The sequence below is a fragment of the Salmo salar genome, chromosome ssa13 (genome assembly GCF_905237065.1).
Source record: "Salmo salar chromosome ssa13, Ssal_v3.1, whole genome shotgun sequence".
NCBI lineage: Eukaryota > Metazoa > Chordata > Actinopteri > Salmoniformes > Salmonidae > Salmo > Salmo salar.
In genome coordinates this window covers 95,300,497-95,311,652 of record NC_059454.1, presented here as the reverse complement: position 1 = coordinate 95,311,652, position 11,156 = coordinate 95,300,497, and the positions used below count along the sequence as shown (strand labels likewise).

The following is an 11,156-nucleotide window of genomic DNA, read 5'->3' as shown; positions in this document are numbered from 1 at the left end:
GACCGAGACAACACCTCATCAGACAATAGAGTAAGGAATGTTACGTTGAGAAAAACAACCTATGAACAACTTAATTTGAAGACTCAAAATGTAATTTTTTCCAGTTCTATTTTACATCCAGCATGTTTACTGTGACAGGGCCTTTGTTCATATTTTAGCTCATAATGACGCTGAATGATGGATTGTGGTTTCTCTGGTGAACACCACTGTGAATCCCCCTGGAGTCTCTACATACTATGCACAGAGCTCAATGGCTCAGCAGACACAACAATGTATACACATGTGAAATAACACACCCACTATGAGTTCTATGAAAAAAGAATGCATGTATTTAGGAATGATACAACGTTATACATTATTACAGTAAAAATGGGACAAACAATATGTAGTGTAAATAATTGTGCAATTGAACAAAATTGACTGTTCTATATGTCATGATGAGATGGCTAGTATGAATCTTATCATGTATTATTGTTGTACTGTATCAGACCCTAAGGGCCCTGTATTGTGCTTATGTGTCTTCCGTTATTCTCTCCGTTCTGACCTCTCCTCCTAAGGCAGGGTCATAGAGCACCTTCCAGGTGCTGGTAGCATTCTTCACTGTCGACAGCAGCAGGATGAGAGAGACAGGCCTTTACTTGGCAGTGATGACGACGGGAGCATCGGTTGTGATGGTAGCCACTGTGGCCGCCTCCTCAGCCGAGTCGCTGTCACTGTCATGGCTCTCGTTGCTCTCTGCTGAGTCGCTGTCTGCTGCCCCGGGCCTGGCTGTAGCCTCCTCACTACTGTTGCTGCTGTCAGTCTCATTACTGGCGCTGGTGCTGGTGCTCTCGCTAGTACCATCGCTGCTAGCGCTACTGGTGCGCTCACTGGTGGCATCACTCTCCAGGCTCTTGGCCTTCTGGCTCTCGGGGCTCTCAGAGGGGGTCCTGTCCTGGCTGGCTACGCCGACATGTGCCTGGCGCAGGCTGGGCTCCTCGGCTTTCCCGCTGGAGGCGTCCAGAACCTGGCTCTCCACGTCGAGGGTGCTGGTGTCCTCCTCCGTCAAATCATGCACCTGCAGGGCCTGGAGGGGGAGAGAGAGAGGCGGTGGAAGGATGTTTAGCTCAACTTCCAAAACTAAATGAAAGGAAATAATGCCTATGAGTTTGAAATGGAGAATTCTAAAACAGAGGAGAAACAAATGTACCTTGAACACTGTCATCGTCTTCTCAATCTCGTTTCCGAGCCCGGTGTCGTAGACAGACACCTTTTGCCAGCATACATGCCCTCATCCATCTTTCCATAGGATTTGTAAGGGGAGGGTCCCTTCTCGATGTTGTTAGTATCTACGTAGATGATAGACTTCTTGTGGTCGCTGGGGTAACCCATGCTGTCTCCACGTCCGTCGTCATAAATGGGGGCCTCAGTGGTAGCCATTGTGGGCTCTACGGTGGGCTCAGCTGTCAGAGGGGCAGCGGTGGTGTCTGCCTCCTCTGACTCACTGGACTCGTCTGTGTCCTGAAAACACACCACATCACAACAACACCTTTAGTTTTACATAACCTCTTATAAGATATAAAGTTCAAATAAGAGCTTGGTGAAACGCTCCCGTCTGTCAACATTAGCTAGATGTCTTCATTGAACTACAAGCTATAGTCTCAGTGTGGCTATAGTCTCAGTGTGGCCCTGTAGACTTACTGGGGCCATAACTACATATGCATCTATAAATAAAAAGTGACTCAATATATCCTACATATAAGCTGTCAGTAGTTTTATACATAGTGCATTACTCACATCGCTGTCTGCACTGTCTGCGCTGTCCTTGCTTTCATTGCTGTCTGCACTGTCTGCGCTGTCTGTTGATGCTGTGCTGTCCGATGTTGGGTCTGAAGTAGGATCAGCTCCCTGGAGAATAGAAAAACAGGATCAATCAATGTATCAAGTAACATCCATCAAAAGCACAGATATGGTTGTCTCTATCAGGTGTAAGATTGATTCAGCATCTTATGTTTACTTATGCTACAACATAATTATGTTTTACCTCTGTTTCATCTTCGTCGGAGCTCTCGTCTGATGTTGTAGGGGTATCTACATTCTTAATAAAAATAGTCCAATAAAAACGGACATATTAATGCAGTTTTCCCTACAGGGCAAATTAATAAATGTCAATGCCAACACACCTACAGATTATAAAGGAATGTTTGCTGAAAGAGGCTCTTACCTGTACAGGGGCCACCTCAGTAAGTTCTGCTGGGGCTATCCCAAGCACTGGAGCTGGTTTCACCTGACAACATGAACAGGAATTTAAGTTGATACCAATGTACACATCTGTCTCTCTGTCAGACTGTCTTTTCAATATATACTGTATGTTCTCATATAAAAGGAACACTCACCAGTTCTTCTGAGCTCTCTGGACTGTAGCTGAGCGAGCGTATCGCCGGGCGACCGAGGACCGTTGCAAAGAGCAGGACGAAAACAATTGCAGCCTTCATTGTCACAAGGTGTATCTAAAAAATAATAATCATGAAAAAGAAAGAATCATGAAAGCCACCAAAATGATGAGAACTGAAAATACAAACTCTGTTGTGTAGGCTACTGTGTAGGCTACATTTAACACCTTCTTAAATGTGAAAATGTGATACATTATTTTTTCAATTTGTAAAGTCTTTTTGTCTGTAATGTCTTTTTTCGTTATGTGTCGGACCCCAGGAAGACTAGCCGTCGCCATTGGCGTCGGGTAGTGGGTATCCTAATAAAAGCAGAAATTACAGCAGAAATGCCTGAATGGGAGGCAATTAGACTGATTTTACATGAAACGTGCCTGTGAAGTCCTGCCTTGTAATGTTTAAACCCTAAAAGCCTTGATTACTATACAGGGAGAATACCAACCATGGGCCCTTATGAGTCTCCGCCATAGCTAAGTGGAAGGACTCTGGTGGAAGTGCACTCCTTTTAAAGTCCCTAACCGTTGGCAGACAAAATGGGCTTCCATCCCAACTAATGACATCCAGCCTAGCTACAATGAGACAGCCTATAGGGAGGAGGTCAAAGACCTGGCAGTGTGGTGCCAGGACAACAACCTCTCCCTCAATGTGATCAAGACAAAGGAGATGATTGTGGACTACAAGAAAAGGAGGACCGAGAACACCCTCATTCTCATTGACGGGGCTGTAGTGGAACAGGTTGAGAGCTTCAAGTTCCTTGGTGTCCACATCACCAACAAACTATGATGGTCCAAACACACTAAGACAGTCGTGAAGAGGGCACGACAAAACCTTTTCCCCCTCAGAAGACAAAAGATTTGGCATAGGTCCTCAGATCCTCAAAAGGTTCTACAGCTGCACCATCGAGAGCATCCTGACTGGTTGCATCACTGCCTGGTATGGCAACTGCTCGGCCTCTGACTGCAAGGCACAACAGAGGGTAGTGCATACGGCCAGTACATCACTGGGGCCAAGCTTCCTGCCATCCAGGACCTCTATGTTTGGCGGTGTCAGAGGAAGGTCCTGAAAATTGTCAAAGACTCCAGCCACCCTAGTCATAGACTGTTCTCTCTGCTACCGCATGGCAAGCTGTACCGGAGTGCCAAGTCGAGGTCCAAAAGGCTTCTTAACTGCTTCTACCCCCAAAACATAAGACTCCTGAACAGCTAATCAAAGGGCTACCCAGACCCCTCTTATACACTGTTGCTACTCTCTGTTTATAATCTATGCATAGTCACTTTAACTCTACCTACATGTACATATTACCTAAATTACCTCGACTAACCGGTGCCCCCGCACATTGACTCTGTACCGGTACCCCCTGTATATAGCCTTGCTTGTTATTTTACTGCAGCTGTTTAATTATTTGTTACTTTTATTTTCAATTTTTTACTTAACACTTCTTAATTTTTTTCTTAAAGCATTGTTGGGCTTGTAAGTAAGCATTTCACTGTAAGGTCTACACCTGTTTTATTCGCCTCAAGTGACAAATAACATTTAACTTGATTCAATTTTTTTTAATGCCTAACCCCATGCATGAACGTCTCCCTTGTTTTCCAGCTCAACTACTCTCAGCTAGAACAACATTACATCAAGTATAACTCTGAGCAGGCAGTATTTTAGCTATACCTATAATGATCTCTGCATAGTGTATAATTCCCCAAGTTAAAAGTGGAAGTTTGGAAGACCACAGTTGGTCCAGGGAGGCAGGGAACATGATGAACGTCCCTCAGCTTTATTTTGAAAGCCAACTCTACTTTTTTCATTAGATCCTTGGGTTCTAGAACAGAAATCTGTTGTGTCGACAGACGGAGGCGAGAGAAACAACGTGGGATGTTGTGTGTAGATGAGATCTGACTTCAGAAGTAACTAATCCAGCCTGTCAGTTTTGCTGTTATTATTATTTCTCCTCACAGCAGCCCTTTAAATGCTGTGGCTTAGTCTTGGAACAGACTGTACGAGTCAGTTAGCTGAGAACAAATTAGCTGTGGATTTGTGAGCTGAGGCCACAGCTTCCTCTTCCTGCTGTCACGCTCACATTCATCACTCCAACACTATAAAACCTAGTTTATGATTTATTTCACTCTATCAGGTTCAAGGGCATATACATATCTGGTGTATAGAGAGAATGTGTAATAACACAAACTAATTGTTACACCAGGCTACTGAGCTCTATTTTCTTTTTCATTATTATTACTAACCAGAATACTGCGTGTATTCTGTTGTACATAAAAAAAGTCCAACACATTGACACATTGACTGCAGAATGATAGATTATAAGTGCAGAAGAGTGTCTCCCAGATTTCTTAAAATTGTGAAAATAATTGATATTTGAGTTGCACAAAATATAAAACAATTCGCCACAATTTTCTTTGAGCTTTTACAGGAGAGGATTATAGAAACGAAGCACCAACATCTATACAAGTGAAAGCCATTATTTACCTCGACTTGTTCTTCAGAGAATCCACAGGATTGCTCTCGAGTAGTTAATCAGGAGGATGAGAGGAGAGCTGCTCAGTATTCTCTTGGATGCCAAAGGAGGAACACCACAGTTCAGTTTGGATGTGAATGGATGCTGCTGAAGGGAGGCTGCTGGTTGGCTTATAAACCCGGCTGCCTCCAGCTCCAGCCAATAGCAGCAGGGCTAGATGTGTCTTGTGATGTTTACCACTTCTGGCCCACCTCTCCTCTCCCACTCTTCCTGTGGTTGGTGTGGCCACTCAATGCTAACATTCACCAATTGACAAGACAGAGGAAGAAAATAATCCCTCATATCCTGTATTGTTAGAAAGGACACAAGCCCTTTGAAATTGAGATACATGACAGTACTTATTTATGATAGAAAACACAAAATGAAGACATTTTGGCTTTATTACTGATGAAGAATTGTGTAGCAGATGAACCATGATTGAAGTACCAAAACATTACTGTTGGTTTGTAAGGTAATCCTCCTTACATAATCACTAAGCCAAAGTTAAAGAACAGCCAAGGTCAAAGAGGAGATGAATGTGTTTATTTGTTATTTTATTAGGATCCCCATTAGCTGTTGTTATTGCAGTGTCCTCGTGAAAAGTACTACTGAATTACTACACAAAACCTGTTTGTACAGTAGTGACAATCTAGAGGCATGTAGGAATTGTGCATTGAATGTGTAGTTTATGCACTACTCAAGATACACAAGTAGGGTTTTGTAGTGTTAGGTAAGAAAACAGTAGGGTTTCCAGTAATAATCAGGTAGAGATTTTTACTTCAGTACTTGATGTTGGTAGCAAATAAGTAGTCAAAACACTCCAGCTTTACTACACAGGCTTTTCAATAATAATCAGGTAGAGATTTTACTACTTGATTGACTGGTAAGGATAGAGGGAACAATGAATTGAGCTAAATACAGACATGTCCTTAATGAGAACCTGCTTCAGAATGTAAACAACCTTAGACTTGGGGTGAAGATTTACGTTATTACAGGACATTGACCCCAAGCATACAGCTAAAGCAATGCTGGAATGGCTTCAGAACAAGAATGTGAGTGGGACAGCCTTGAGTGGCCCAGCCAAAGCCCAGACTTGAATCCCACTGAAAATCTGTGGAAGATTTCGGTTCACCGCCACTCACCATCTAACTTAACAGAGCTTAAGAAAATCTGCACAGAGTATGGAAGAAAATCCCCAAATCCAGATGTGCAAAGCTGATACAGACATACCCAAGATGACTCCAAGCTGTAATCGCCTAAGGTGCTTCTACAAAGTATTGACTCAGGGGTGTGAATACTTATGTAAATTAGATATTTCTGTATTTAATTTTCAATAAATTAGCTTAAATGTAGAAAAACATGTTTTCACTTTGTCATTATTTGGGTATTGTGTGTAGATTGGTGAGAAAAAAATATATAATTTAATCAATTTTGAATTCAGGCTGTAACAAAAAATGTAATAAGTCAAGGGGTAAGAATACTTTCTGAAGGCACTGTATATTGTATGGAGAGTACAAGGAGATGGAGTAATCATTTTTCGGAGGAGGAGAACTTCCAGACACCTATGTATTCTCTGAATTCTAGAACATACTTCTCCTAAAAGTTGGAGAGCAGTGAAATAAACAACCCATTAAAGTAGTAGGTATGAAATTAAGGTAGCATCCCTGATTAGTTTCTTTGTCAAACTATCTATCCTAACCCTGCATTTAACTTGTCTGGATGTCTATATTAATGTTTGACAGGTGTCTGACATATTCACTGGAGTATGCATTGCTACATGTTGAGTCTGCTATAGTACTTAACATGTAATCCACTACAGCTTGATTTCTTACTGTATATCATAATAAAATAGCCTCCAGTGGCTTCGCATGTTCAGTGGAATGGTTCAGGGTGTATTCATCTCTCACTAAGTGGAGGAACATTTTTTAAACAGGAAGACAAGGCACAACACCAGACATGTACAGTGAAACTCCCAGACAGATGTCTGGAATTCTTGAGAGTGGATGCATCAAGTCGAGACATGCTGCATTTGTTACGTTTTTCACCTCGTTTGTGTTCATGTCACAACAGTTCAATCTTCTTCAGGTTGTGTCTGGAATTCTTATTGAGATGTTTTTACGTGTGTCTGATATCAAATCAACCAGTGGTTCACCAGAAACTGAACATCAAGACACCTCTAACACCCCTATAGCACCACAAGATTACAGACTTTCTTCCCTTTCTGCCTGAACCAATCATTACGTCAACACCTACAGTACCTTGAGGCTCTAATGCAGGGATGTGCAACTTTGATGTGGTGAGAGCCACAAAAAAACGGAACTCATCATAATGTTTTGCGAGCAAAACATTTTAGCAACCCCCCTCATGACAGCGAAGAGAAAACATTTCAGTTTTAAAGTTCATTTCCTGCCATTCTCCACATTTTTTCATGAGGTGTAGAGAAAATGTTGCCATTTTAAAGTAAGTTTGCTGCAATTCTACACATTCCATGGAGCGGAGAGAAGATTTAACAATTTTATAACTCAATTCCTGCAATTCTACATATTTTGCCATAGGGTGGAGGCAAATTTTTGCAGTTTTTTATGTGATAACTGATGATCACCGTCAGTAATTCGACTAATTGACTGCATTTTGAAATTGCACCTTGTGTATTCTCTTAGTGAGTCCCCCCCCACAAAAAAAAATATATATATTTTTGGGGTCAAATTGGTCCGCGGGCTTACAAATGGGGGCAGACCACCAGTTGCCCATCCCTGCTCTAGTGCGTACTTTAACATTGGTATCAACAAATAATGATATTCAAATGAAGTCATTCCAACCGCCACCACAAATAATGATATTCAAATGAAGTGATTCTAACCGCCACCACAAATAATGATATTCAAATGTTAGAACTGCAACATAATATGACACATAAGGCAAATTATTATCTGATTACAGTTTTTCTCAATTGCTAAAACACTAAAACCCATTGGCTGAACAAAGTTCTCAGTTGCCTGGACTCATTTAGCTAATTATGCAGTCTGTTGTCAATACCTTAAACCATTTCACATGGTAAAACACAATTTGTAGATCTCACTTAAAACACATTCTGCACTCTAATGCACATGTCATCCATACTGGTAAACACAAGTGGCAACAATCAAATCCAAATAGAGAACACATGTCATTGATTGAACACAACCACTCAAAATTGTTTAACCTGTTTCAAATGATGCGACACAACCAATATAAGTCAGTTCAGAGAGCAAACAGGTTGTTGAAGGTGGGAAGGAGAAAGTCTGAGAATGGATAGAAGAAACAATGAGAGGACGAGGACAAGTGCGTATGCGAGGTGGGCGACGAGGAGGAAGAGGAGGGCAAGAAAGAGGAAGAGGAGGATGAAGAGGAAGAGGAAGACAGAGTGGAAATATCTGATGAAATTCGAGCAACAGTTACAGACCATGTTCTTGTCCATGGACTGACAATGAGGGAAGCAGGACTTCGAGTGCAACCCAATTTGAGCCGATTTTCTGTGTCTACCATAGTAAGGACATTCAGAGAAGAGAACAGGTACAGTATACTACTGTATTTTTGTAATTGCAAATTTACTGTACTACACTATATGCAGCTGTTTCAATAGACATTTGTAAAGTTAATCACTGTATGTATTGTACTGCATGAATATGTTTTGTAACTGCACAACTACTTTTTGAAGAATTGCAAGGCTGCCACATGCAGGTGGAAGGACAGCTATATTCACTTGGGAGCAAGAGGCCGTTATAGTTGGCATGGTCCTTCAAGATAATGCAATACGACTCAGAGAAATCCAGGAACGAGTGATACAAGACAACACACACTTCCAGGGAATCGACAGTGTGAGCATTTCCACAGTTGACCGTGTCCTCCATCGTAACAGGATGCGAATGAAACAAGTATACAGAGTACCTTTTGAGCTCAACTCACCAAGAGTGAAAGAACTGCGAGCTCAGTATGTGCAAGTAAGTGTACATTCAGAAACATTTACTGTAATCCAGATTGTCTACAGTACTAACACATACTACTATATGTGAATGACATTACTCTTCAGCACATACAATGTATGTGAATCAGAAGTGCATACAGTAGGCCTAATTGTACTCTACAGTATAGCACTGTCTCTGTACGACTTACAAAATCCTACATACAGTATATTGTATTTCTACACAGACAATATTTGACTTGGAATCCTTGGACAGACCCCATGAGTTCATCTTTGTCGATGAAGCAGGCTTCAATCTAACAAAGAGGAGAAGGAGAGGCCGAAACATGATTGGACAGCGGGCCATTGTTGAAGTCCCTGGTCAACGAGGTGGCAATGTCACAATCTGTGCTGCTATCAGCAACCATGGTGTTCTACATCACCATGTTACACTCGGGCCATATAACACCCAGCACCTTCTAAGATTTATTGCCAATCTAAGAGATATTTTATTTGAGCAGCAGGTTCAAGAGCAGCAGGGTCAAGAACTAAATGAGAATCCCATTCCCACCTATGTGATAGTGTGGGACAATGTCAGTTTCCACCGAGCTGCTCAGGTAAGGGAATGGTTTAACATCAATGGGCAGTTTATGAACTTGTACCTCCCTCCATACTCGCCTTTCCTGAATCCGATTGAGGAGTTTTTCACCTCTTGGAGATGGAAAGTGTATGATAGACAACCCTACACCAGAGTAAATCTGCTGCAAGCCATGGATTTAGCATGTGGTGATATAGGTGAGGCATCATGTCAGGGCTGGATACGGCACACAAGAGGCTTCTTCCCCCGTTGCCTCAGGAGTGACAATATTGCTTGTGATGTTGACGAAGTGCTCTGGCCTGACCCAGCCCAAAGACAAGAAGAAGCACATTGATCACATGTTTACTTCTTTGATTTTTGTCCCTTTTAGTATTGTATACTGTAGTACAGTGCATTGTAGGCTGTATACTGTACAATGGACAAATTGTATGGCCCTGAACATTGTGCTTTCCATTTATTAACAGTACTGACTGCTCAATAGATTTTGACTGGTTGCAGGTTCATATCAACAAAGAACAAGAATTACAGTATCACAGAGACAAAGGACAATTTTGTGAGAAGCAGGGTACAGTACTGTAAAAATAGGGGTACAAGGAGGAGGAAGAACAAAAAACAAAATTGCAAAGCGCAAAGCAGAGTATTAATTTCTGATCAATTTTGAGCTACTATGATAGAACATGTTTTCGTTCATCAAAAGACAATGACGGAAAAATATGAATATTTTTTTAGATTAAAAATGTACTTCTCCCTGAGAATTGTATGTTTTGAACAATGTGTTTTCTATTTTTCGGTGTATTGTTTACTGACTGCTTGAGAGTGTATATCATTTTGATCACTTTGTTTATGATTTGAGAGCAGTGTTTGATTTTGAACACAGGTAAAACTGTTTTGAGGCAAATGTTTCATTTTGCGAGAGGAGTCAGAGTTTATGTAAATAGTGCTTGAAGATGAGGTTTTGTGTTTAATGTTTTCAGGAAATGGAGCAAGGTTTCAGAAATTGTGTTTTAGCAATTGAGAAAAACTGTAACTACACAGTATAGACAACGCTGTGTGTGTGTGTGTGCGTGTGTGTGAGAGAGAGAGATAGTGTGTGAGAGAGAGAGAGAGAGAGAGAGAGATGGTGAGAGAAAGAGAGAGTGAGAGAGAGAGAGAGAGAGAGCGAGAGCGAGAGAGAGAGAGAGAGAGAGCGCGAGAGAGCGAGAGAGAGAGCGAGGGAGAGAGAGCGAGAGAGAGAGCGAGGGAGAGAGAGAGAGAGAGCGAGAGAGAGCGAGAGAGCGAGAGAGAGAGAGAGAGAGCGAGAGAGCGAGAGAGAGAGCGAGGGAGAGAGAGCGAGAGAGAGAGCGAGGGAGAGAGAGAGAGAGGATATCACATCACTGGACCACCCAGCCCTTATTCTTTATATCCTTTGTGGAAAGTCTGCATTAGAACTAGGAGATCCACTTTTACGGTCTCCTCAGAGCATGTTAAGGACCTTACTGTAATCCTAGTCTGGTCAATGCAGCGCTGGCGGTTTGGCTGCCTTAAAGCAAAACTGAAATCAGGGAAAACACATGGCTCCAATTGAGCCATGATCCACAGCATTAGTTTATGAAGCTGATGTAATTCGTTGAAGTGGAACCCATGTACAACAACAGGCAGAGACATTGTTAAATGCACCTTAGGCCCGGTGGTCATTTAGTTTGG

General features: G+C 41.9%; 1 pseudogene; it reads right to left on the bottom strand.

The window, feature by feature from the left end:
* Window positions 1-458: 458 nt before the first annotated feature.
* On the bottom strand, window positions 459-5,056 carry LOC123726102 (dentin sialophosphoprotein-like; annotated as a pseudogene).
* Window positions 5,057-11,156: the final 6,100 nt, after the last annotated feature.